The following is a 25,817-nucleotide window of genomic DNA, read 5'->3' on the forward strand; positions in this document are numbered from 1 at the left end:
CTTCCAATATCCTCTTTAAACAAGTTTCCACGGCGATGTGCAGATTTAAATGTCACCCAGATCAATCTGTTTGTCTGCATCTTGCTGCTGTTTTGAATTTGCTGGTGATGGTTTGTGCTGAGTTTGAGATGTTCTGGGGAAAGCATGCCCCCTTTAGATGTTTCTGTCTCCATTTGCTGTTCCCACAAGATCAAAGACAATTACAGCACAACACCAGGCCCTTTGACCTTCCCAGCCTGCACCCAGTGACCGAGGAAGGTGATCAGGGGATACAGGAGGACCTAGGAAGTGTGGAATCTCTCTGATCTACTGTGGTGGTGTTCACAGAATCAGAGAATCTCACTGAACTGAAAGAGGCCATTCAGCCCATCGAGTTTGTTTCAGCTCTTTGAAAGATCGATACAATCACCCTCAGGACCTGTGTACTCCTTACAGCCTTGTGAAATATTCGCCTTCCCCGGTTCTGTTTTGAAAGCTCTGATTGAATCTGCTTTCACTGCCCTTTCAGGCAGCACCTTCCAGATCCCAGCAGATTCTCAATCTCTCACACAGAAAGCTGTCATGAAGGTTGGGGCTTGTTCGAGTGGCACAGTTTCCTCAAATGACACTGGCATTGGTTGCTGTCCGTGGGTCTGAATTCAGCAGGCGCCGCTGTCTCAGGCTCTCTCCGGAATTTCTGAACTTTCCATGACTATTCCCAGCAAGCCCGCTCCCAAAAAGACCACAAACTACATGGAAAAAGGAGAGATCACTGTGTCAGAGAAAATCTCCCATCTCCCTCTCGGCCCTTTCCCTGCTTCCCTTCAATCTCTCTCCCTCTGGTAACTGACCCTCCTGCCCCTGGAAACACTTTCTCATTATTTACTTCCTCAGAACCTTTCATCATTTATTAAAGTTTTAATTGATTTATCCACATTTGATTAAATCTCGGCTGATCCTTCCCTGCTCTAAGGGGAACAATCTCAGCTTTTCCAGTCTCTCCACATTCACTCATGCCCGTCATTCCTGATTCCATTCTAGTAAATTTACTCCTCACCCTGTCCAAGACTCTGACATCCTTCCGAAAGAATGAGGCTCAGGACTGGGCACAATCTCCTGCTGTGACCAAACTCGTGATCCATGGTGTGTCACAGGAAGTTAATGGAGAGCAACTTGTCGAAATGAACAGCAGGAACACAAATTAGGAGCTGGAGGCAATTCAGCCCTTCAAGCCTGTGCTATCATTTGATAAAATACCAGCTGATCTGACTGTGTCACCACTCCACAACATAGTGACCCCAGGATGACCTTTCATTCCTTTCTTAATCAAGGACCTGGCCTTCCCAGCCTTAAACAAATATTCAGTATCACTGTCTGCAGTGCTGCCTGGGCAAGAGAATTCCAAATCCTTATCACTGGCTGAGGAAAACTACTCCTCTTCAGCTCTGTCTTCAGTGGGAGACCCTTCATTACTAACCCATGTCCCCTCACTCTAGACCCTTGTACAAGGGGAAGCATTCTCTCAGTCTCCATCCTGACAGGGTCCCTCGGGATCTGATAGGTTTCAATAAGATCCCTCACATTCTTCATCACCCCAATGGATACAGGTCCAGCCTGTTCATCCTTCCCTCATTAGATAACCCCCTCACCCCAGGAATCACTCGAGTGAACTTTCTCTGAACTGCTCCTAATGTAATGATATCCTTTTATAACTGAGTAATCCAGGACTGTGCCCAGTGTTCCCGTGGTCTCACCACCATCCAGTACATTTTAAACTGTAAGAAAACATCCCCAGTTTTACATTCCATTCCCCTCGAAGGCAGCAACATTGCATTTCTCTTCCTAGTCACTCTCTGACCCTGTTTCCTGACCTTGTTCAGTGATTGATGCACCAGGACCCCCAGATCCCTCTTTACTGCAGAGTTGTGCAATCTCTCTCCGTTTTTATGAAATGCTGCTTTTCTGCTCTTCCTGGAGAAACCAACACCTTCCCACATTAACCTCCATCGGTCACATTCTCCCCACTCGGTGAACCGGCCCCTCAGCCTTTTGCAGATTCTTGATCTCTTTGTCACAACCTAATCCCTACCTTTCCTACAAATTTGAGCCAACTCCCGAACTTTAGCCCCAAATCCCTCCTTTTCCAACATAGTCTGGGCTCGGTTTGGGAGCGGGCTTGCTGGGAACAATGATGGGGATGTTGGAAATGCCGGGAGAGCCTGGACAGCAGAGGCTGCGGGGGTCAGCACCATGGACAGCAACCCCCCCCCCCCTCCTCACCGCCTGGCTCTGGCTCCTTCCGGATAAATGAGTCGCTCCAAAGACCCAACCTCCACTGTAGGGATTTTGTGTGAGATTGAGAATCTGTCTCAGACCCCTTCATAACAATTCACTCAGTCCCATTAATGCTGCTTTACAGGGACACGGGCAGACTCATCAAACCTCAAGCTTCCAACTCTTCCCCACTGAAACAGGAGGAGGTCATTCAGCCCCTCGAACCTGATCCTACATTCACAGGCCATTCAGCCCTGCTTTTCACAGGAACAGTAGGGAAAGGGAGTGTCCACATAAAGAATCATCAATATCAGACAGTTACTAATTAATCCAACTGGGGACTCAGCAAAAATGTCTCCATCCTGAGAGTGGACAGAATGTGGGTTCACAAGGAATTGTTGAGGAAGATCATAAAGGTGAGAAAGGGAAGGTGCATGATCCAGTGAGAGAGAAAGGAATAGAAGGGCTGAGAGGAGGTTCATGTGGAGTTGAATCCCCAGCATGGAACAGTTGGGCTGAATGACCAGTGTCTGTGCTGTGAATCTCCTTTTATTAGAGTGATTCCAACAGGTAACTCCTTCCCTGAAATGGCTCCAGTCAATGCCAGAGTCCCAATGGGAACTGGAGTGATGCAGGAAGTAGACCAGAGAATGTGATCAGCCTCACAAACAGCAGCTGAACATAGAAATCTTTTCACAGGAGAATGTGGAATTATACGGCAGCTGGTGACAGGGAGATTGTCACCACGTATGTACATTCCAAACTCCAGACACACTCCGCAGCCCATAATTAGTGCTCAGCGCTGTCACATTATCTGCTCAGTGTTATTACTTTATTACATGCTTCACATTAATGAAGAAAAACAGTGTTTTAAACTGTGCTCCCTGACTCACTCAGTAAGGATACTCAGAAGCATAGCCATGGCACCAGGAGGAGCCTCAAGTCCCTGATCTCAGTTCACCCGAAGCCCAGGCCTAAAGGTCAGAGAACGCCCATCATTTGCTGCTGTGTGTTCAGAGTAGAATCTCTGTGGGAAATGGATGAGCTTTAATTACAGGCTTTGGGCCTGTGCAATGAACCAACTGTCCCTCAGGAGACTCTGGTCAGCGAGGCCCCAGAGATAAAGCTCCTGAAATGAGATTTCATTCCCTGAAATGTTTCGGATATTGAGAAAGCTGGAATTACAAGCCAAGACTAAGTTTCTGAAGTGAATTGGATCTGATTTCTTCCTAATGATCAGGTTTAGTCACTCACAGGGAAAGAGTATCTTTTATTTAACATTCTCCGTATATTTAACATTGACTTTTATCTCCTGTGTAACCGTTCAATTCCCGAGTTGGTGAAAAGTCCTGTAATATCATTGTAATGTGATCTAATTGCACTGCACTTGAAGCATCAAATCACAGCATGAGACAACACAATAGGGGCCCTTTCACCTTCAACCTGTGTCCCTCTGGTCACTGACCCTCCTCCCCCTGCAAACACTTTCTCCTGATCCACTCATAGATTCACAGACTTAAACAGCACGGAAACAGGCCATTCAGCCCAACCTGTCCATGCCAACCCGGTTTCCTAATCTGAACTGATCCCATTTGCCTGCGTCTGGCCCATATCCCTCTAAACCTCTCCTATCCAAGCACGCGTCCAAGTGTCTTTCACATGTTGTAATTATTCCTGCCTCTACCACTTCCTCTGGCAGCTGTTCCATACACGTCCCACACTCTGTGTGAAACAATTGTCCTTCGGCTCCCTTTCAAATCTTTCCCCTCTCACCTTAAAATGTATGCTCTTTAGTTTTGAACTCCCCTAACCTCGGGACAAGACTTTGGCTAATCACTTTATATTTGCTCCTTATGATCTTATCGCCTCTATAACCCTCGTGTGATTTTATAAACCTCTCCTTCAGCCTCCTCTGCTCCAAGGAAAAAAATTCCCAGTTTGACCACCCTCTCTTTCTAACACAAACCTTCCAGTCTCGGTAACATTCTTATAAATGTGCTTTGTTCCCTTTCCGACATAAGGTGACTATAAATGTATGCCGTACTCCAAATATGGCCTTCCCACTGTCTTGGCCAGCTGTAACGTGATGTTAAATCCTGGATTCGATGCCCTGACCGATGAAGGTAAGTTTGTGAAACGTATTCTTCATCGCCCTGTCTACATGTGAAACTATACTCCAACAAACTCTCTCCATGGTTTTGAACACCTCGGTTAAACCTCCCGGAACCTTCTCTGCTCTAAGGAGAACAATCCCGGATTCTCCAGTCTCTCCACATTCACTAAGGTCCCTCGTCCCTGATCCCATTCCAGTAAATCTCCTCAGCTCCCTCTCCTCACCCTGACATTGTTCTGAAAGAGCAGGGCCCAGGATTGGACACAATCCTCCCTGAGGCTGGGATTTGTTATTGAGATCAAGGAAACAAGGGGCAGGAAAATCAAATGTGGGCAGACGAAAGAGACTGGACCGGAGTGAGGACAGGGGGGGGAGTGGAGGTTTTATTCACAACGCAAGTAGCTGTGCCCTGGAGGGTGCCTGGAGCTTGGAACCCTCCTCATGGGCAGCCTTGGTGAGGGCAGTTCTTAATCAGGGAGTGGGGGGGGTGAGGAGAGGTGAGAGATCCTAACCCCCTCCTTCCTCCCCCCCCACCACCTCGATTCAGTCAGGACAGCCCATGGACAGTGTTCCCTCACCATCACCAATGCAAGCCCCGGGGTTTGGTGGGGGAGGGGAGGGGAGGGGAGTAACAAATGGCCTGAACCCCAGCCCTGGCAGTGACCTAGTGACGGGCAGTGACCCAGTGACAGGTAGTGACCCAGTGACGGGCAGTGACCAAGTGACAGAGAGTGACCCAGTGACAGACAGTGACCCAGTGACGGGCAGTGACCCAGTGACAGGTAGTGACCCAGTGACAGACAGTGACCTAGTGACAGGTAGTGACCCAGTGACGGGCAGTGACCGAGTGACAGACAGTGACCCAGTGACAGGCAGTGACCCAGTGACGGGTAGTGACCCAGTGACAGACAGTGACCTAGTGACGGGCAGTGACCGAGTGACAGACAGTGACCCAGTGACGGGCAGTGACCGAGTGACAGGTAGTGACCCAGTGACAGACAGTGACCCAGTGACGGGCAGTGACCCAGTGACAGACAGTGACCCAGTGACAGACAGTGACCTAGTGACGGGCAGTGACCCAGTGACAGACAGTGACCCAGTGACGGGCAGTGACCGAGTGACAGACAGTGACCCAGTGACGGGCAGTGACCCAGTGACGGGTAGTGACCCAGTGACAGACAGTGACCCAGTGACGGGCAGTGACCCAGTGACATACAGTGACCTAGTGACGGGCAGTGACCCAGTGACAGACAGTGACCCAGTGACGGGCAGTGACCGAGTGACAGGTAGTGACCCGGTGACGGGCAGTGACCGAGTGACAGGTAGTGACCCAGTGACAGACAGTGACCTAGTGACGGGCAGTGACCCAGTGACAGACAGTGACCCAGTGACAGACAGTGACCTAGTGACGGGCAGTGACCCAGTGACAGACAGTGACCCAGTGACGGGCAGTGACCGAGTGACAGACAGTGACCCAGTGACGGGCAGTGACCCAGTGACGGGCAGTGACCTAGTGACAGACAGTGACCCAGTGACGGGCAGTGACCCAGTGACATACAGTGACCTAGTGACGGGCAGTGACCCAGTGACAGACAGTGACCCAGTGACGGGCAGTGACCGAGTGACAGGTAGTGACCCGGTGACGGGCAGTGACCGAGTGACAGACAGTGACCCAGTGACGGGCAGTGACAGAGTGACGGGCAGTGACCCAGTGACAGACAGTGACCCAGTGACGGGCAGTGACCGAGTGACAGGTAGTGACCCAGTGACAGACAGTGACCTAGTGACGGGCAGTGACCCAGTGACAGACAGTGACCCAGTGACAGACAGTGACCTAGTGACGGGCAGTGACCCAGTGACAGACAGTGACCCAGTGACGGGCAGTGACCGAGTGACAGACAGTGACCCAGTGACGGGCAGTGACCCAGTGACAGACAGTGACCCAGTGACGGGCAGTGACCCAGTGACATACAGTGACCTAGTGACGGGCAGTGACCCAGTGACAGACAGTGACCCAGTGACGGGCAGTGACCGAGTGACAGGTAGTGACCCGGTGACGGGCAGTGACCGAGTGACAGACAGTGACCCAGTGACGGGCAGTGACCGAGTGACGGGCAGTGACCCAGTGACAGACAGTGACCCAGTGATGGGCAGTGACCCAGTGACAGACAGTGACCCAGTGACGGGCAGTGACCGAGTGACAGGTAGTGACCCAGTGACAGACAGTGACCTAGTGACAGACAGTGACCCAGTGACAGACAGTGACCCAGTGACAGACAGTGACCTAGTGACGGGCAGTGACCCAGTGACAGACAGTGACCCAGTGACGGGCAGTGACCCAGTGACGGGCAGTGACCCAGTGACAGACAGTGACCCAGTGACGGGCAGTGACCGAGTGACAGACAGTGACCCAGTGACGGGCAGTGACCGAGTGACAGGTAGTGACCCAGTGACAGACAGTGACCTAGTGACAGGCAGTGACCCAGTGACGGGCAGTGACCCAGTGACAGACAGTGACCCAGTGACGGGCAGTGACCCAGTGGCAGATAGTGACCCAGTGACAGACAGTGACCTAGTGACAGACAGTGACTCAGTGACGGGCAGTGACCCAGTGACAGGCAGGGACCCAGTGACAGGCAGTGACCCAGTGACAGGCAGTGACCCAGTGACAGACAGTGACCCAGTGACGGGCAGTGACCGAGTGACAGACAGTGACCCAGTGACAGACAGTGACCCAGTGACAGACAGTGACCTAGTGACGGGCAGTGACCCAGTGACAGACAGTGACCCAGTGACGGGCAGTGACCGAGTGACAGACAGTGACCCAGTGACGGGCAGTGACCGAGTGACAGGTAGTGACCCGGTGACGGGCAGTGACCCAGTGACAGACAGTGACCCAGTGACGGGCAGTGACCGAGTGACGGGCAGTGACCCAGTGACAGACAGTGACCCAGTGATGGGCAGTGACCCAGTGACAGACAGTGACCCAGTGACGGGCAGTGACCGAGTGACAGGTAGTGACCCAGTGACAGACAGTGACCTAGTGACAGACAGTGACCCAGTGACAGACAGTGACCCAGTGACAGACAGTGACCTAGTGACGGGCAGTGACCCAGTGACAGACAGTGACCCAGTGACGGGCAGTGACCCAGTGACGGGCAGTGACCCAGTGACAGACAGTGACCCAGTGACGGGCAGTGACCGAGTGACAGACAGTGACCCAGTGACGGGCAGTGACCGAGTGACAGGTAGTGACCCAGTGACAGACAGTGACCTAGTGACAGGCAGTGACCCAGTGACGGGCAGTGACCCAGTGACAGACAGTGACCCAGTGACGGGCAGTGACCCAGTGGCAGATAGTGACCCAGTGACAGACAGTGACCTAGTGACAGACAGTGACTCAGTGACGGGCAGTGACCCAGTGACAGGCAGGGACCCAGTGACAGGCAGTGACCCAGTGACAGGCAGTGACCCAGTGACGGGCAGTGACCCAGTGACGGGCAGTGACCCAGTGACAGACAGTGTTTTCACTGTCTGGTGTGAGGGTGGAGACATGGGGGGTGTGGGGGATTGAACAGGGTTTGAGGGCGACAGTCAGAACCAGAACCTTCACAGAGAGAACCTGACATGAGAACTCCAGGAGATAAACGGTCCCTTCGACCATGCACCTGCTTTATTTTATATAAAATACACGAGAAAACAGAGATCGTCCTTTAATGTGTGAAACCAGAGAGAGAGGAATGGAGAGAGGGAGTGAAAGAGAAGGGGAGTAACGGAGAGAGGGAGAGAGGGAGAGGGAGAAAGAGTGAGGGAGAGAGAATGAGGGATAGAAAGAGAGAGGAAGTGAGTGACGGAGAGAGGGGTGCTGAGAGAGAGTAAGAGACAGAGGGAGTAAGTGATATAGAGGGTGAGTGTGTTGGAGGGAAAGTGAGTGACAAAATGAGGAAGAAAGTGAGTAATGGAGAGACAGTGAGTGAATATTGGAGAGAGGGAGAGGCTGACAGAGAGAGGGAACCTCCATCCGCCATGACCAGAGCCTCCAAGCCCTCCGTTTTTTCCTCTCCAGACGTTCCCAACAGTACCCTTCCACCGACACTCTCATTCGTTTGGCCGAACTGGTCCTCACCCTTAACAATTTCTCCTTTGAATCCTCCCACTTCCTACAGACCAAAGGGGTAGCCATGGGCACACATATGGGCCCCAGCTATGCCTGTCTCTTTGTTGGCTACGTAGAGCAGTTGATCTTCCGTAATTACACCGGCACCACTCCCCACCTCTTCCTCCGCTACATTGATGACTGCATTGGCGCCACCTCGTGCTCCCGTGAGGAGGTTGAGCAATTCGTCAACTTCACCAACACATTCCACCCTGACCTTAAATTTACCTGGACCATCTCTGACACCTCCCTCCCCTTCCTGGACCTCTCCATCTCCATCAGTGACGACCGACTTGACACTGACATCTTCGACAAACCCACCGACTCCCACAGCTACCTGGATTACACCTCTTCCCACCCTACCTCTTGCAAAAATGCCATCCCGTATTCCCAATTCCTCCGCCTCCGCCGTATCTGCTCCCAGGAGGAGCGGTTCCACCATAGAACACACCAGATGGCCTCCTTCTTTAGAGACAGCGCAGTTTCCCTTCCCACGTGGTTAAAGATGCCTTCGAACGCATCTCATCCACATCCCGCCCCTCCGCACTCAAACCCCACCCCTCCAACCGCAACAAGGACAGAACGCCCCTGGTGCTCACCTTCCACCCTACCAACCTTCGCACAAACCAAATCATCCGCCGACATTTCCGCCACCTCCAAACAGACCCCACCACCAGGGATATATTTCCCTCCCCACCCCTCTCCGCCTTCCGCAAAGACCGTTCCCTCCGTGACTACCTGGTCAGGTCCACGCCCCCCTACAAACCACCCTCCCATCCTGGCACTTTCCCCTGCCACCGCAGGAACTGTAAAACCTGTTCCCACACCTCCTCCCTCACCTCCATCCAAGACCCTAAAGGAGCCTTCCACATCCATCAAAGTTTTACTTGCACATCCACTAATATCATTTATTGTATCCGTTGCTCCCGATGCGGTCTCCTCTACATTGGGGAGACTGGGCGCCTCCTAGCAGAGCGCTTTAGGGAACATCTCAGAGACACCCGCACTAATCAACCAAACCACCCCGTGGCCTAACATTTCAACTCCCCCTCCCACTCTGCCGAGGATATGGAGGTGCTGGGCCTCCTCCACCGCCGCTCCCTTACCACCAGACGCCTGGAGGAAGAACGCCTCATCTTCCGCCTCGGAACACTTCAACCCCAGGGCATCAATGTGGATTTCAACAGTTTCCTCATTTCCCCTTCCCCCACCTCATCCTAGTTTCTAACCTCCAGTAACTCGACCTGTCCGGACTTGTCCGACCTGCCCAGCTCCTTTTCCACCTATCCACTCCACCCTCTCCTCCCTGACCTATCACCTTCATCTCCTTCCCCACTGACCCATTGTACTCTATGCTACTCTCTCCCCACCCCCACCCTCCTCTAGCTTATCTCTCCACGCTTCAGGCTCTCTGCCTTTATTCCTGATGAAGGGCTTTTGCCCGAAACGTCGATTTTGCCTGTCCTCGGATGCTGCCTGAATTGCTGTGCTCTTCCAGCACCACTAATCCAGAGAGAGGGAGAGGCTGACGGAGAGAGAGAGAGTCTGACAGAGAGAGGGAGAGGCAGGAGTATGGAGCTCTCTGCTGCAGCTGACGCAGTGGGACGTGATTAGATTAGATTAGATTAGATTACTTACAGTGTAGAAACAGGCCCTTCGGCCCAACAAGTCCACACCGCCCCGCCGAAGCACAACCCACCCATACCCCTACATGTACCCCTTACCTAACACTACGGGCAATTTAGCGTGGCCAATTCACCTCACCTGCACATCTTTGGACTGTGGGAGGAAACCGGAGCACCCGGAGGAAACCCACGCAGACACTGGGAGAACGTGCAAACTCCACACAGTCAGTCGCCTGAGGCGGGAACTGAACCCGGGTCTCTGGCGCTGTGAGGCAGCAGTGCTAACCACTGTGCCACCGTGCCGCCCGAATGTCTGGAGCTGTCAGTCCCAGTGCCCAGTCTGGGTTATAGCCTGCACTCTGATGGGGCAGCAGCAAGTTCCCCAGTCCCTGGGTCAGTGAAAAGCCCCGTACTGTCCCACTGCAATCGAAGGAAACCAGAGCTCCATTACTATTGGGCACTGTCCCTAACACCCCTCCAAGTCCAGCTCTGTATTAACCCAACACACCCAGAGACAGAAACAGAAACTAAGGTGAATTAAAAAAAGGAACTGTGGATGCTGGAAATCTAAAACAGAAACAGAAAGTGCTGGAGAAACTCAGCAGGTCTGGCTGTGCCTTTGGAGAGAGTCCAGTGACCCTTCATGACTGAATATCTCCTCATGTGCTCCTGTGTCAGACTTAATCTTAGAATGTTCCTGTGAAACATCCTGGGAGCTTTCATTGTGTGAAAGGTGCTATATAAATGAAGTAGTTGTTGATTCCCGAGTGTTTCTCTGGTTGGCCGGGTTTTTGGGAAAAGCTGTCTGCACCTTGTCTGGACAATGAAGGGTTAATTTGATCAGGATTGAAAGGGTGAACAGGTTCACACCCACGGGTCCCAGCCAATGAATGCCCAGCATTCCCGAATGAATTCATCAAAATGCCAATCCTTCCAAATCCCAGAAAATATCACCTCCTGAAAGTTGCCGTCAGCTGATTGACTCTGATGACCAGTGGGTGGGGAAGATATCAATCCAGCTGTTAATGTCACTGTATAAACTGCCTCTTCATTCCGATGGCTGCAAAATGAATGCAGTGGGTTAGCATCTTTAATCAGGGCTGCAGGATATAAATATTTAACAGCCACAGCTCAACCATCATTTGTTCAGAGGCTGAAGAACAAATGATGTTGTGCAGCTTGTAAGAAGGAGTTGAAATATTTGAAGTTTGTCTCCCTGACGACAGGCTGAGCCTCAGTCTAAAGCCCCATCCTGAGGACAGAGGCTGGGGTATGGAGGTTGCCCAGTCTGAGGGGCAGCGGGGGGTTGGCACACGCAGTGAGGGCAATGCTCCAGCCCATCATTCCCCCGGGGTCTGTCCTTGTGATGGTCAGAACTTGGACCCTCAGAGCCCCTGGACGTTTGGGAGATGGTGAGGGAGCGATGGAAATCGGGCTCTCTCTGGGAGTGTGAGTCTCTCAGGGTGACCTCTGCCTTTCACTTCCCTCTTTGATACAGGGTCCATGTTTAACATTCAGACCAAACACACCATCATTCCCCAAACCTAACACCCACATCGTTCACCAGTCAGCTCCTATTAACAAAGAGAGTGTCCTTTAGACATGAAACCCAGCAAAGGGGTGTCCACTCCATGTTAGTGCTGCATTACTGTGTCCACTCCATGTTAACACTGCATTACTGTGTCCACTCCATGTTAGTGCTGCATTACTGTGTCCACTCCATGTTAACACTGCATTACTGTGTCCACTCTCTGTCAGTGCTGCATTACTGTGTCCACTCTCTGTCAGTGCTGCATTACTGTGTCCACTCTATGTTAGTGCTGCATTACTGTGTCCACTCCATGTTAACACTGCATTACTGTGTCCACTCCATGTTAGTGCTGCATTACTGTGTCCACTCCATGTTAACGCTGCATTACTGTGTCCACTCCATGTCAGTGCTGCATTACTGTGCCCACTCCATGTTAACGCTGCATTACTGTGTCCACTCCAAGTCAGTGCTGCATTGCTGTGTCCACTCCATGTTAGTGCTGCATTGCTGTGTCCACTCCATGTTAACGCTGCATTACTGTGTCCTCTCCATGTTAACGCTGCATTACTGTGCCCACTCCATGTCTGTGCTGCATTACTGTGTCCACTCCATGTTAACGCTGCATTACTGTGTCCACTCCAAGTCGGTGCTGCATTGCTGTGTCCACTCCATGTTAACGCTGCATTACTGTGTCCACTCCATGTTAACGCTGCATTACTGTGCCCACTCCATGTCTGTGCTGCATTACTGTGTCCACTCCCTGTCAGTGCTGCATTACTGTGTGCACTCCATGTTAATGCTGCATTACAGTGTCCATTCCATGTCAGTGCTGCATTACTGTGTCTACTCCATGTCAGTGCTGCATTACTGTGCCCACTCCATGTTAGTGCTGCATTACTGTGTCCACTCCATGTTAATGCTGCATTACTGTGTCCACTCTCTATCAGTGCTGCATTACTGTGCCCACTCCATGTTAGTGCTGCATTACTGTGTCCACTCCATGTTAATGCTGCATTACTGTGTCCACTCTCTATCAGTGCTGCATTACTATGTGCAATCCATGTTAATGCTGCATTACTGTGTCCACTCCATGTCAGTGTTGCATTACTGTGTCCACTCCATGTTAACGCTGCATTACTGTGTGCACTCCATGTTAATACTGCATTACTGTGTCCACTCCATGTTAGTGCTGCATTACTGTGTCCACTCCATGTTAGTGCTACATTACTGTGTCCAGTCCATGTTAATGCTGCATTACTGTGTCCACTCCATGTTAGTGCTACATTACTGTGTCCAGTCCATGTTAGTGCTGCATTACTGTGTGCACTCCATGTTAATGCTGCATTACTGTGTCCACTCCATGTTAATGCTGCATTACTGTGTCCAGTCCATGTTAATGCTGCATTACTGTATCCAGTCCATGTTAGTACTGCATTACTGTGTCCACTCCATGTCAGTGCTGCATTACTCTGCCCACTCCACTTGGCAAGATTGTGTTCAGCTCTGGTTGCCTCATTATAGGAAGGATGTGGAAGCTTTAGAGAGCGTGCAGAGGAGATTTACCAGGATGCTGCCTGGACTGGAGGGTGTGTCTTATGAAGAAAGGTTGAGGGAGCTGGGGCTTTTCTCATTGGAGAGAAGAAGGATGAGAGGTGACTTGATAGAGGTGTACAAGATGATGAGAGGCATAGATAGAGTGGATAGCTAGAGACTTTTTCCCAGGGTGGAAATGTTTATCATGAGGGGGCATAATGTTAAGGTGATTGGAGGAAGATATAGGGGAGATGTCAGAGGGAGGTTCTTTACACAGAGAGTGGGGGGGGGGTGTGTGGAATGCACTGCCAGCGGTGGGAGTAGAGTCAGGGACATTAGGGACGTTTAAGCGACTCTTGGATAGGCCCATGGAAGACAATACGATGAGGGGCACGTCGGTTAGATTAATCTTCGAGGAGGATAAAAGGTCGGCACAACATCGAGGGCCGAAGGGCCTGTACTGTTCTATGTTCTATGTTTATATAACTTACTGTCCCTACAAACTAACATTTTGTGATTCATGCACTAGGACACCTTGGTCCCTCTGCATCTTACTCCATCAGCCCCTGCTCTTTCCCACTGCTCTCTCCTTCCCCATCGCTGGGGATAGAGGAAAGGGAACTGGATGGGCTTCGAGGGAAGAGCTGCCCTGCGTTCACAGGGTCAAGGGGCAGCATCAAGGGGCTGAATGACCTCAGGGTGATTTGAGGAATTTTCTGATGGCTCCATTTGAAGTGTTTGTGTCAAACACTTTAAGCTGTTCCTCTGAGAGTGGGTAAAAATCTCTCTCCCATTAATCATCTGTTGGAGAGGGAGTGAGGGAGATCACTGAGGGAGTCAGGGAGGGAGAGAGTGAGGTAGGTCACTGAGAGAGTGACAGAGACAGGGACGGAGGGAGTGAGGGAGTGAAGGAGTGAAGGAGGCGGTGAGGGAGGGAGTGGGGACTCGGGGAGACGCTGAGGGAGGGAGTGGGGACTCGGGGAGACACTGAGGGAGGGAGTGGGGTCTCGGGGAGACACTGTGGACTGCAATGAGGGCCATGGGGCTGAGTGAAGGGGTAAGTGAGGAACGATTGGTCACAGGGACAGGAGCTGTGCCTTCACCATCTGGCTGACTGCTTGTGCCAAAATGAAAACAGGTCCCAGACGGTGAGGGAAAGGTTTGGGAATTGCATTGAAGATGAATTCAGGGACGGGGTAAGAACGTACGATGATAAACTGTGACGTATCGATTCCCCAGCACTGGGTCTGAGTGTGACTTGAGGAGAAATATCTTCACCCAGAGAGTGGGGAACCGCAGAAAGAGGCTGTGGCCAAACCGTGAAATGTTTTCAGGAAGGAGTTGGACAGCACCTGGGGTCACACAAACCAAGGATCTGGGGGAAAGCAGGGCCAGGTTATTGAATGGATGGTCAGCCATGTTCATGTTGAATGGTAGGGCAGGCTGGAAGGGCTGAATGGCCACTCCTGCTCCTGTTTCCCTTGTTTCGATGTGTGAGACGGTGGGGAACAGGGTCAGAGATGGAGTCAATAGGAGAGATTGGAGAATCAGGAACACCAAACAGAAACCTGTCCAATCCCTGGGAGCATCAATGGGCACTGAGTAACAGAGCAGAAAGGGTTAAATGAAAAGGACAGACTGCAGACATGACAACACGGTCTACGTTTCCAAACTATTTCAGTGACTGTAAAGAGCTTTGGGATGTCCTGAGGTGGTGGTGGGTGCTAGAGAAATGTAAGTCCTTTCTCCAGTGTCTGTGAAGCCTGAGCTGGGTTTGTTCTACATCAGCTGCTCAGTCAGAGTGAAAAGGCTGTGTTTGTTCCCTGGAGACGGACAATAAATGAGGACAGGTTTCCCATTCTCCTGGAGATGCCTCCGAGGCTCAGCCCCAGCTGATGTTTGCCGTCTTGTTGCTGAATGTTTCTCGTTTTGGTTTTGATGGATGGGGCTGTCAGGCCTGTAATTACATCGAGCTGCGCTCGTTTCTCTTTGGTCTGTTTACAGAGTGTCACACTCTGAGCTCAGGGATTGGGAGGAAGCTCACACCAAATGCTTCCCCCTCCAGTGTTTCCATATCTCGGGAATGACTTCTACTCCAGCTCTCAGCTTCAACTCCAATCCCAATGGATTAACCCTCCTTTCCTTACTCTCCTGGGAGTCACCTACTCCAGCCCGCGCTCCCCAGGCAGGATCGCACACCCCAACTTGTCATTCTTCATCTGCAAGACCTGATGTTAACTGGCTATTCAACCTTGGGAGAAGTCACACTGAAACCCATCCTGTCTTTAAACAGTGCTGAATAAAAGTGTTTATAAAGACATTGGGACCCAGGGCTTTGTGAACAGTGACAGAGACGATCAGAGTGAGGAGGTTATGAACATTTAGAGATCACTGAGATTGCAATCGGACTATTGTATCAAATCCTGACCCTGCTTTTCCGAAAGGATGTGGAACTCCTTCAGTACCGGCCCTGATTGATAGGGACAGGATAGAGAGAGCTTTACTTTCAGCCTGAAAGATTAGAGGCAGTGTTGCTCTGTATTAACCCCGTGCTGGGAGTGTATGATGGGGACAGTGTAGATGGAGCTTTACTCTGTATCTAACTGCTGCTGCCCCTATCCTGGGAGTATTTGAGGGGGGACAGTGTAGGGGGAGCTTTACCCTGTATCTAACCCCGTGCTGTCCCTATCCTGGGAGTGTTTGAGGGGGGACAGTGTAGGGGGAGCTTTACTCTGTATCTAACCCTGTGCTGTCCCTATCCTGGGGGTGTTTGGGGTTGACACAGGGAGATGAAATGGGGTTGATTCTATCTCAGACCCGATATCCTTCACCTTTAGGGACACAAAAGGATGAAAACATTCCCCTGACTCCCGTGTGATAGGAATTGGAAATGATTCTATTCAAAGTCCCAGAGCATAAATAATACATCCTCACCTTAGCAAATATTCATTGTGGAGAGGTAAGCCTGGAACTGGAGGTGATTGTCGATTAACACTAACCTGGTTACTCTCCATCACACACTCTGTATATTAACACTAACCTGGTTACTCGCCAGCACACTCTCTGTAGATTAACACTAACCTGGTTACTCGCCATCACACACTCTGTATATTAACACTAACCTGGTTACTCTCCAGCACACTCTGTAGATTAACACTAACCTGGTTACTCTCCATCACAGTCTCTGTCGATTAACACTAACCTGGTTACTCTCCAGCACACTCTGTAGATTAACACTAACCTCGTTACTCGCCATCACACTCTCTGTAGATTAACACTAACCTGGTTACTCTCCAGCACACTCTGTAGATTAACACTAACCTGGTTACTCTCCATCACAGTCTCTGTCGATTAACACTAACCTGGTTACTCGCCATCACACACTCTGTATATTAACACTAACCTGGTTACTCGCCAGCACACTCTCTGTAGATTAACACTAACCTGGTTACTCTCCATCACAGTCTCTGTAGATTAACACTAACCTGGTTACTCTCCAGCACACTCTGTAGATTAACACTAACCTGGTTACTCTCCATCACACTCTCTGTAGATTAACACTAACCTGGTTACTCTCCATCGCACTCTCTGTCGATTAACACTAACCTGGTTACTCTCCAGCACACTCTCTGTGGATTAACACTAACCTGGTTACTCTCTAGCACAGCCTCTGTCGATTAACATGGGAGTAAGGGTTATGGGAAAAGGCAAGAGAGTGGGGTTGAGGGTTGAAAAACGTATCGGCCATGATTGAATGACGGAGAAGGTTCAATGGGCCGAATGGCCTAATTCTGCTCCGATATCGTATAAAATCATTGAGTCCCCAAAGTGTGGAAACAGGCCATTTGGCCCTTTGACACTGCTCTGACCCTTAAAGTACTAAGGGAGTGCTACACTGTCAGAGGGTCAGTACTGAGGGAGTGCCACACTGTCAGAGGGTCAGTGCTGAGGGAGTGCTGCACTGTCAGAGGGTCAGTACTGAGGGAGTGCCACACTGTCAGAGGGTCAGTACTGAGGGAGTGCTACACTGTCAGAGGGTCCGTACTGAGGGAGTGCCGCACTGTCAGAGGGTCAGTGCTGAGGGAGGGCCGCACTGTCAGAGGGTCAGTGCTGAGGGAGTGCCACACTGTCAGAGGGTCAGTGCTGTGGGAGTGCCGCACTGTCAGAGGGTCAGTGCTGAGGGAGTGCCGCACTGTCAGAGGGTCAGTGCTGAGGGAGTGCCACACTGTCAGAGGGTCAGTACTGAGGGAGTGCCGCACTGTCAGAGGGTCAGTGCTGTGGGAGTGCCGCACTGTCAGAGGGTCAGTGCTGTGGGAGTGCCGCACTGTCAGAGGGTCAGTGCTGAGGGAGTGCCACACTGTCAGAGGGTCAGTACTGAGGGAGTGCCGCACTGTCAGAGGGTCAGTGCTGTGGGAGTGCTGCACTGTCAGGGGGTCAGTGCTGTGGGAGTGCCACACTGTCAGAGGGTCAGTGCTGTGGGAGTGCTGCACTGTCAGGGGGTCAGTACTGAGGGAGTGCCGCACTGTCAGAGGGTCTGTGATGAGGGAGTGTCGCACTGTCAGAGGGTCAGTGCTGAGGGAGTGCCGCACTGTCAGAGGGTCAGTGCTGAGGGAGTGCTGCACTGTCAGGGGGTCAGTACTGAGGGAGTGCCGCACTGTCAGAGGGTCTGTGATGAGGGAGTGTCGCACTGTCAGAGGGTCAGTGCTGAGGGAGTGCCACACTGTCAGAGGGTCAGTGCTGTGGGAGTGCCGCACTGTCGGAGGGTCAGTGCTGAGGGAGTGCTGCACTGTCAGGGGGTCAGTGCTGTGGGAGTGCCACACTGTCAGAGGGTCAGTGCTGTGGGAGTGCTGCATTGTCAGGGGGTCAGTACTGAGGGAGTGCCGCACTGTCAGAGGGTCTGTGATGAGGGAGTGCCGCAGGGCCCATCCATTCAGCATGTTTTGTGCTCACTGGAATTGTCTGATCTTCTCACTGTGAGCGTATAATAATGTCACTGGGAATATTTGATCTTCTGTGAGGGTGGGAGATGTTAGAACATAGAACATAGAACATAGAACAATATAGCACAGAACAGGCCCTTCGGCCCACGAACATTTGTCCTAGCTTAAGCACCCATCCATGTACCTATCCAATTGTCACTTAAAGGTCACCAATGATTCTGACTCTGCCACTCCCACAGGCAGCGCATTCCATGCCCCCACCACTCTCTGGGTAAAGAACCCACCCCTGACATCTCCCCTATACCTTCCACCCTTCACCGGAAATTTATGTCCCCTTGTAACACTCTGTTGTACCCGGGGAAAAAGTTTCTGACTGTCTACTTTATCTATTCCTCTGATCATCTTATAAACCTCTATCAAGTCACCCCTCATCCTTCGCCGTTCCAATGAGAAAAGGCCTAGCACTCTCAACCTATCCTCGTACGACCTATTCTCCATTCCAGGCAACATCCTGGTAAATCTTCTCTGCACCCTCTCCAAAGCTTCCACATCTTTCCTAAAGTGAGGTGACCAGAACTGCACACAGTACTCCAAATGTGGCCGTACCAAGTTCACATCACCTCACGACTCTTGAATTCAATCCCTCTGCTAATGAACGCTAATACACCATAGGCCTTCTTCCAAGCTCTATCCACCTGAGTGACAACTTTCAAAGATCTATGAACATAGACCCCAAGATCCCTCTGCTCCTCCACCTTACTAAGAACCCTACCGTTAACCCTGTATTCCGCATTCTTATTTGTCTTTCCAAAATGGACAACCTCACACTTGGCAGGGTTAAACTCCATCTGCCACTCCTCAGCCCAGCTCTGCATCATATCTAAGTCCCTTTGCAGCCGACAACAGCCCTCCTCACTATCCACAACTCCACCAATCTTCATATCATCTGCAAATTTACTGACCCACCCTTCGACTCCCTCATCCAAGTCATTAATAAAAATTACAAACAGCAGAGGACCCAGAACTGATCCCTGCAGAACTCCACTTGAAACTGGGTTCCAGGCTGAATATTTACCATCTACCACCACTCTCTGACTTCGACCGGTTAGCCAGTTTTCTATCCAACTGGCCAAATTTCCCACTATCCCATGCCTCCTGACTTTCCGCATAAGCCTATCATGGGGAACCTTATCAAATGCCTTACTAAAATCCATGTACACTACATCCACTGCTCTACCCTCATCCACATGCTTGGTCACCTCCTCAAAGAATTCAATAAGACTTGTAAGGCAAGACCTACCCCTCACAAATCCGTGCTGGCTGTCCCTAATCAAGCAGTGTCTTTCCAGATACTCATAAATCCTATCCCTCAGTACCCTTTCCATTACTTTGCCTACCACCGAAGTAAGACTAACTGGCCTGTAATTCCCGGGGTTATCCCTATTCCCTTTTTTGAACAGGGGCACAAGATTCGTCACTCTCCAGTCCCCTGGCACCACCCCCATTGACAGTGAAGACGAAAAGATCATTGCCAACGGTACTGCAATTTCCTCTCTTGCTTCCCACATAATCCTAGGATACATCCCGTCAGGCCCGGGGGACTTGTCTAGCCTCAAGTTTTTCAAAATGCCCAACACATCTTCCTTCCTAACAAGTATCTCCTCTAGCTTACCAGTCCACTTCACACTCTCCTCTTCAACAATACGGTCCCTCTCGTTCGTTAATACTGAAGAAAAGTATTCATTCAAGACCTCTCCTATCTCTTCCGACTCAATACACAGTCTCCCACTACTGTCCTTGATCGGACCTACCCTCGTTTTCGTCATTCTCATGTTTCTCACATACGCATAAAATGCCTTGGGGTTATCCTTGATCCTACCCGCCAAAGATTTTTCATGCCCTCTCTTAGCTCTCCTAATCCCTTTCTTCAGCTCCCTTCTGGCTATCCTGTATCCCTCCAACGCTCTGTCTGAACCTTGTTTCCTCAACCTTATGTAAGCCTCCTTCTTCCTCCTTACAAGACATTCAACCTCCCTCGTCAACCAAGGTTCCCTCACATGAACATCCCTTTCCTGCCTGACAGGTACATACATATCAAGGACACGTCGTATCTGTTCCTTGAAAAAGTTCCACATTTCCACGACATCCTTCCCTGACAGCCTATGCTCCCAACTTATGCTCCTCAGATCCTGTCTTACAGCATCGTATTTACCCTTCCCCCAATTGTAAAACCTACCCTGTTGCACGCACCTATCTCTCTCCATAACCAAGGTGAAAGTCACAGAATTGTGGTCACCATCACCAAAATGCTCACCCACTAACAAGCCCATCACTTGTCCCGGTTCGTTACCAAGTACCAAATCCAATATGGCCTACCCTCTGGTCGGACAATCTACATACTGAGTTAGAAGAGCTTCCTGGACAGACTGTGCAAACACCGCCCCATCCAATCTACTTGATCTAAAGAGCTTCCAATCAATATTTGGGAAGTTGAAATCGCCCATGACTACCACCCTGTGGCTTCTGCACCTTTCCAAAATCTGTTTCCCAATCTGTTTCTCCACATCTCTGCTGCTATTGGGGGGCCTATAGTAAACACCCAACAAGGTGACTGCACCTTTCCTATTTCTGACTTCAGCCCATACTACCTCCAAAGGCAGATCCCCCTGGAACTGCCTTTCTGCAGCCGTTATACCATTTCTAATTAGCAACGCCATCCCGCCTCCTTTTTTACCACCCTCCCTAATCTTACTGAAACATCTGTAACCAGGAACCTCCAACACCCATTCCTGTCCCTCTTCTATCCACGTTTCCGTGATGGCCACAACATCGTAGTCCCAGGTACCGATCCACGCCTTAAGTTCACCCACCTTATTTCTGATACTCCTTGCGTTGAAGTATACGCACTTGAGCCCATCTCTGTGTCCGCAAGTATTCCCTGTCAGTGCTACCTTCTCCACAGCCTCCCTACATTCTTGGACATCCTGACAAACAGCTAACCTACTTGCTGAACTACAAGTCCGGATCCCATCCCCCTGCCAAATTAGTTTAAACCCCCCCGAAGATAGCTAGCAAACCTACCTCCCAGGATATTGGTGCCCTTCTGGTTCAGGTGCAACCCGTCCTGCTTGTACAGGTCCCACCTTCCCCAGAATGCAGTCCAATTGTCCAAATACCTGAAGCCCTCCCTCCTACACCAGCCTTGCAGCCACGTGTTCAACTGCACTCTCTCCCTATTCCTTGCCTCACTGTCACGTGGCACCGGCAACAACCCAGAGATGACGACTCTGTCTGTCCTAGCTTTTAGCTTCCAGCCTAACTCCCTGAGCTCTTGAATGACCTCCCCACCCCTCTTCCTACCTATGTCGTTGGTGCCAACGTGCACCACGACTTCTGGCTGCACACCCTCCCCCTTAAGGATTCTGAAGACACGGTCCGAGATGTCTCGGACCCTGGCACCCGGGAGGCAACAAACCATCCGAGAGTCTCACCCATGTCCACAGAACCGCCTGTCTGTCCCTCTAACTAGAGAGTCCCCTATAACTAGCGCTCTCCTCCTCTCCCCCTTACCCTTCAGGGCCTCAGAGCCGGACCTCGTGACAGAGACCTGGTCACTGCAGCTTCCCCCTGCTAGGCCGTCCCCCCCCAACAGTATCCAAAGCGGTATACCTATTGTTTAGGGGAATGACTACAGGGGATCCCTGCACTGCCTGCTTCCTCCCCTTCCCACCTCTAACTGTTACCCAGCTACCTCTGTTCTCTGGCGTAGCTATGTCCCTGTAGCTTTTGTCTATCATCCTCTCAGCCTCTCGAATAATCCTCAGTTCATCCAACTCCAGTTCCAGTTCCCTAACCCGTTCGGTGAGGATCAGGATCTGACTGCATTTCCTGCAGATGAAGTCGGCAGGAGCATTGGTGGTCACCCCTACCTCAAACATCCTGCAGGAGGAACATTCCACTGCCTGCGCTGCCATTACTCTACACCTCGTCTCCAAAGCAAGAACACTGAGTAGCTTACCTGTGGTAAAGTTAGGTTAGAGGAGGAGGATGGGAGGGAGGCCCTACAAAGTAGGGCCTGGGGTCTAGAACACACCCACTCAAATATCAAATATGTTTCAGGTAAGTATCTTTCACACAGACAGTGGTTGGTGCCTGAAATGTGTGAGTGGTGGGGTTGGCATGTCCCAGAGTTAACCACATGCACAAAGGCAACGTGGAGGCCCGCCGGTGTGTAAGATGTGAACGTTTGGTGAAGTTATTGCGATAACTCGTCTGAATTGATCTGCCCCTCAATGTATTCCCCTAAACCATACCCATTACAAAGATTTCTGGCACCATTTGTTTTATATAAATGAGGAATAACTATTTCTTACTAATAAAAATTACTTTACAAAATTTTAGGAATGGCAATGACACAAACTCTTAAAACCACTATCTCCCGAGAATATTAACTCCAAAATCCCTCTTTTTCTCCAAGTCCTCACTTTCCCCTGACAGACAAGACAAAACGTTTGTGATGGAGGTTCGATGTTGGGTTAAAGATGGAAACAGGGGAAGCTGGTAAACCATGAGGCTGGGCTCTTACTGGATTGGAATCTCACGCCGGCAAATGTGCACATTCTCCAAATGTGCAAAACTCTCCGAGGAGCTCTCGGTTCAGTTTTGGTGAAGAACGTGTTGAATCCTTTGGTTGAGTTGCTGCCTTCTGCTGGTTCCTTCTCCTGGGCAGAGTTTTGATTAGATTAGATTCCCTACAGTGTGTGGAAACAGGCCCTTCGGCCCCACACGTCCACACCAAAGAGGGTCCAAAGACCCTCCAAAGAGGGTCTCCCCACACAGTCTCATTTCCCTCTGACTAATGTACCTAACACTACGGGCAATTTCCCATGGCCAATTCACCCTGACCTGCACAGCTTTGACTGTGGGAGGAAACCCACCCAGACACAGGGAGAATGTGCAAACTCCACACAGACAGTCGCCCGAGCCTGGAATCGAACCCATGGTACCTGACCAAGCTGACTCTTGCAACACTACTCCTCACTGAAACCAGTCTTCCAGTTTGACCTTTCCTGCTCCAGGCCCAGTGACCTGTTCTTTGCTTCAGTGCCCCTGGGGTTCTGGAGCGAGTGAGACCTCCCAGTGTGGCTCCTCTCCAGGAGGACTCATTGTGGAACCTCTCACCGTTCACTCCTCACACAGGACTTGGCCGAACAACTTCGGAGTGCCTTTATCCCTCCAGGTATAATGTTGTTACTGGAGGGGGTTGGTGACTGATCAGCAGACAAACCCAATCCCTGCAGATTCCCACTGTCTCCATGGTCAGTTCCTGGGGCAGTGGTTGGGTGGGATGGGGGGTGGGGATGGTGGTGGTGTGGAGGGTGAGGGTGTAGGGGGTGAGGGTGATGGGGGTGAGGGTGATGGGGATGAGGGTGATGGGATGAGGGTGATGGGGTGAAGGTGATGGGGGTGAGGGTGATGGGGTGAGGGTGATGGGGGTGAGGGTGATGGGGTGAGGGTGTTGGGGGATGAGGGTGATGGGGGTAAGTGTGATGGGGGTAAGGGTTTTGAGGGTGAGGGTGTTGGGGGTGAAGGTGATGGGGTGAGGGTGATGGGGTGAGAGTGATGGGGTGAGGGTGATGGGAGGTGAGGGTGATGTGGGTGAGGCTGATGGGGTGAAGGTGTTGGGGGTGAGGGTGATGGGGGTGAGGGTGATGGGGTGAGCATGTTGGGGGTGGGGTTGATGGAAGTGAGGGTGATGGGGTGAGGGAGTTCGGGGTGAGGATGTTGGGGAGTGAGGGTGATGGGTTGAGTGTGTTGGGTTGAGGGTGTTGGGTTGAGGGTGACAGGGTGAAGGTGTTGGGGAGTGAGGGTGTTGGGGAGTGAGGGTGTTGGGGAGTGAGGGTGTTGGGGTGAAGATGTTGGGGTGAGGGTGATGGGAGTGCAGGTAATGAGGGTGAGGGTGATGGGGTGAGGGTGATGGGAGTGAGGGTGTAGGGGTGAGGGTGTTGGGGTGAGGGTGTTGGGGGTGGGGCTGATGGGAGTGAGGGTGATGAGGTGAGGGTGATGGGAGTGAGGGTGTAGGGGTGAGGGTGATGGGGGTGTATAGGCTGGAGGGTGTACAGAGATAGGGAGGGGGTGTAGGGACTGGAGTGGGTCACAGAGATAGGGAGGGTGTGTAGGGGCTGGAGGAGGTGACAGAGATAGGGAGCAGTGTAGGGGCTGGAGGGTGTTACAGAGATAGGGAGGAGGTGTAGAGACTGGAGGGAGTTACAGAGATAGGAAGAGGGTGTAAGAGGTTACAGAGATAGGAAGGGGGTGTAGGAGGTTACAGAGATAGGGAGGGGGTGTAGAGACTGGAGGGAGTTACAGAGATAGGAAGAGGGTGTAAGAGGTTACAGAGATAGGGAGGGGGTGTAGGGGCTGGAGGACGTTACAGAGATAGGGAGGGGCTGGAGGGGGTTACAGAGATAGGGAGGGGTGTAGGGGCTGGAGGAGGTTACAGAGATAGGGAGGGGCTGGAGGGGGTTACAGAGATAGGGAGGGGGTGTAGGGGTGGAGGAGGTTACAGAGATAGGGAGGGTTGTAGGGGCTGGAGGGGGATATAGAGATAGGGAGGGGGTGTAAGGACTGGAAGGGGTGACGGAGATAGGGCGGGGGTGTAGAGGCTGGAAGGGGTGATGGAGATAGGGAGGGGGTGTAGGGGCTGGAGGGGGTGACAGACATAGGGAGGGGGTGTAGGGGCTGGAGTGTGTTACAGAGATAGGGAGGGGGTGTAAGAGCTGGAGGAGGTTACAGAGATAGGGAGGCGGTTTAGGGGCTGGAGTGGGTTACAGAGATAGGGAGGGGGTGTAGAGACTGGAGGGAGTTACAGAGATAGGAAGAGGGTGTAAGAGGTTACAGAGATAGGGAGGGGGTGTAGGGGCTGGAGGACGTTACAGAGATAGGGAGGGGCTGGAGGGGGTTACAGAGATAGGGAGGGTTGTAGGGGCTGGAGGAGGTTTCAGAGATAGGGTGGGGGTGTAGGGGTGGAGGAGGTTACAGAGATAGGGTGGGGGTGTAGGGGTGGAGGAGGTTACAGAGATAGGGTGGGGGTGTAGGGGTGGAGGAGGTTACAGAGATAGGGTGGGGGTGTAGGGGTGGAGGAGGTTACAGATATAGGGAGGGTTGTAGGGGCTGGAGGGGGATATAGAGATAGGAGGGGGTGTAAGGACTGGAAGGGGTGACGGAGATAGGGAGGGGGTGTAGGGGCTGGAGGGGGTGACAGACATAGGGAGGGGGTGTAGGGGCTGGAAGGGGTGACGGAGATAGGGAGGGGGTGTAGGGGCTGGAGTGTGTTACAGAGATAGGGAGGGGGTGTAGGGGCTGGAGGGGGATATAGAGATAGGGAGGGGGTGTAAGGACTGGAAGGGGTGACGGAGATAGGGAGGGGGTGTAGGGGCTGGAGGGGGTGACAGACATAGGGAGGGGGTGTAGGGGCTGGAAGGGGTGACGGAGATAGGGAGGGGGTGTAAGAGCTGGAGGAGGTTACAGAGATAGGGAGGCGGTTTAGGGGCTGGAGTGGGTTACAGAGATAGGGAAGGGGTGTGGGAATTGGAGGGGGTTACAGAGATAGGGAGGGGGTGTCGGGGCTGGAGGAGGTTACAGAGATAGGGAGGGGGTGTAGAGG

The 25,817-nt window shown here is 51.7% G+C and overlaps 1 protein-coding gene across 3 annotated transcripts in view; it reads left to right on the plus strand.

The window, feature by feature from the left end:
* The window catches only part of LOC148149074 (netrin-G1-like), a 170,471-nt gene that overhangs the window by 26,837 nt on the left and 117,817 nt on the right, over window positions 1–25,817 (plus strand). Inside the window, exon 2 of one of the 3 annotated variants that reach the window (XM_087990337.1) lies at window positions 4,275–4,376. The exons of the other annotated variants lie outside the window; for them this stretch is intronic. The gene's annotated coding sequence lies outside the window, so the exon portion shown is untranslated. The remainder of the gene's footprint in view (window positions 1–4,274; window positions 4,377–25,817) is intronic. 3 annotated transcript variants of the gene reach the window in all.

The sequence above is a fragment of the Chiloscyllium plagiosum genome, unplaced genomic scaffold (assembly GCF_037043375.1).
Source record: "Chiloscyllium plagiosum isolate Xiang-an unplaced genomic scaffold, Cpla_swu_hap1 HiC_scaffold_9, whole genome shotgun sequence".
Classification (NCBI taxonomy): Eukaryota; Metazoa; Chordata; class Chondrichthyes; order Orectolobiformes; family Hemiscylliidae; genus Chiloscyllium; species Chiloscyllium plagiosum.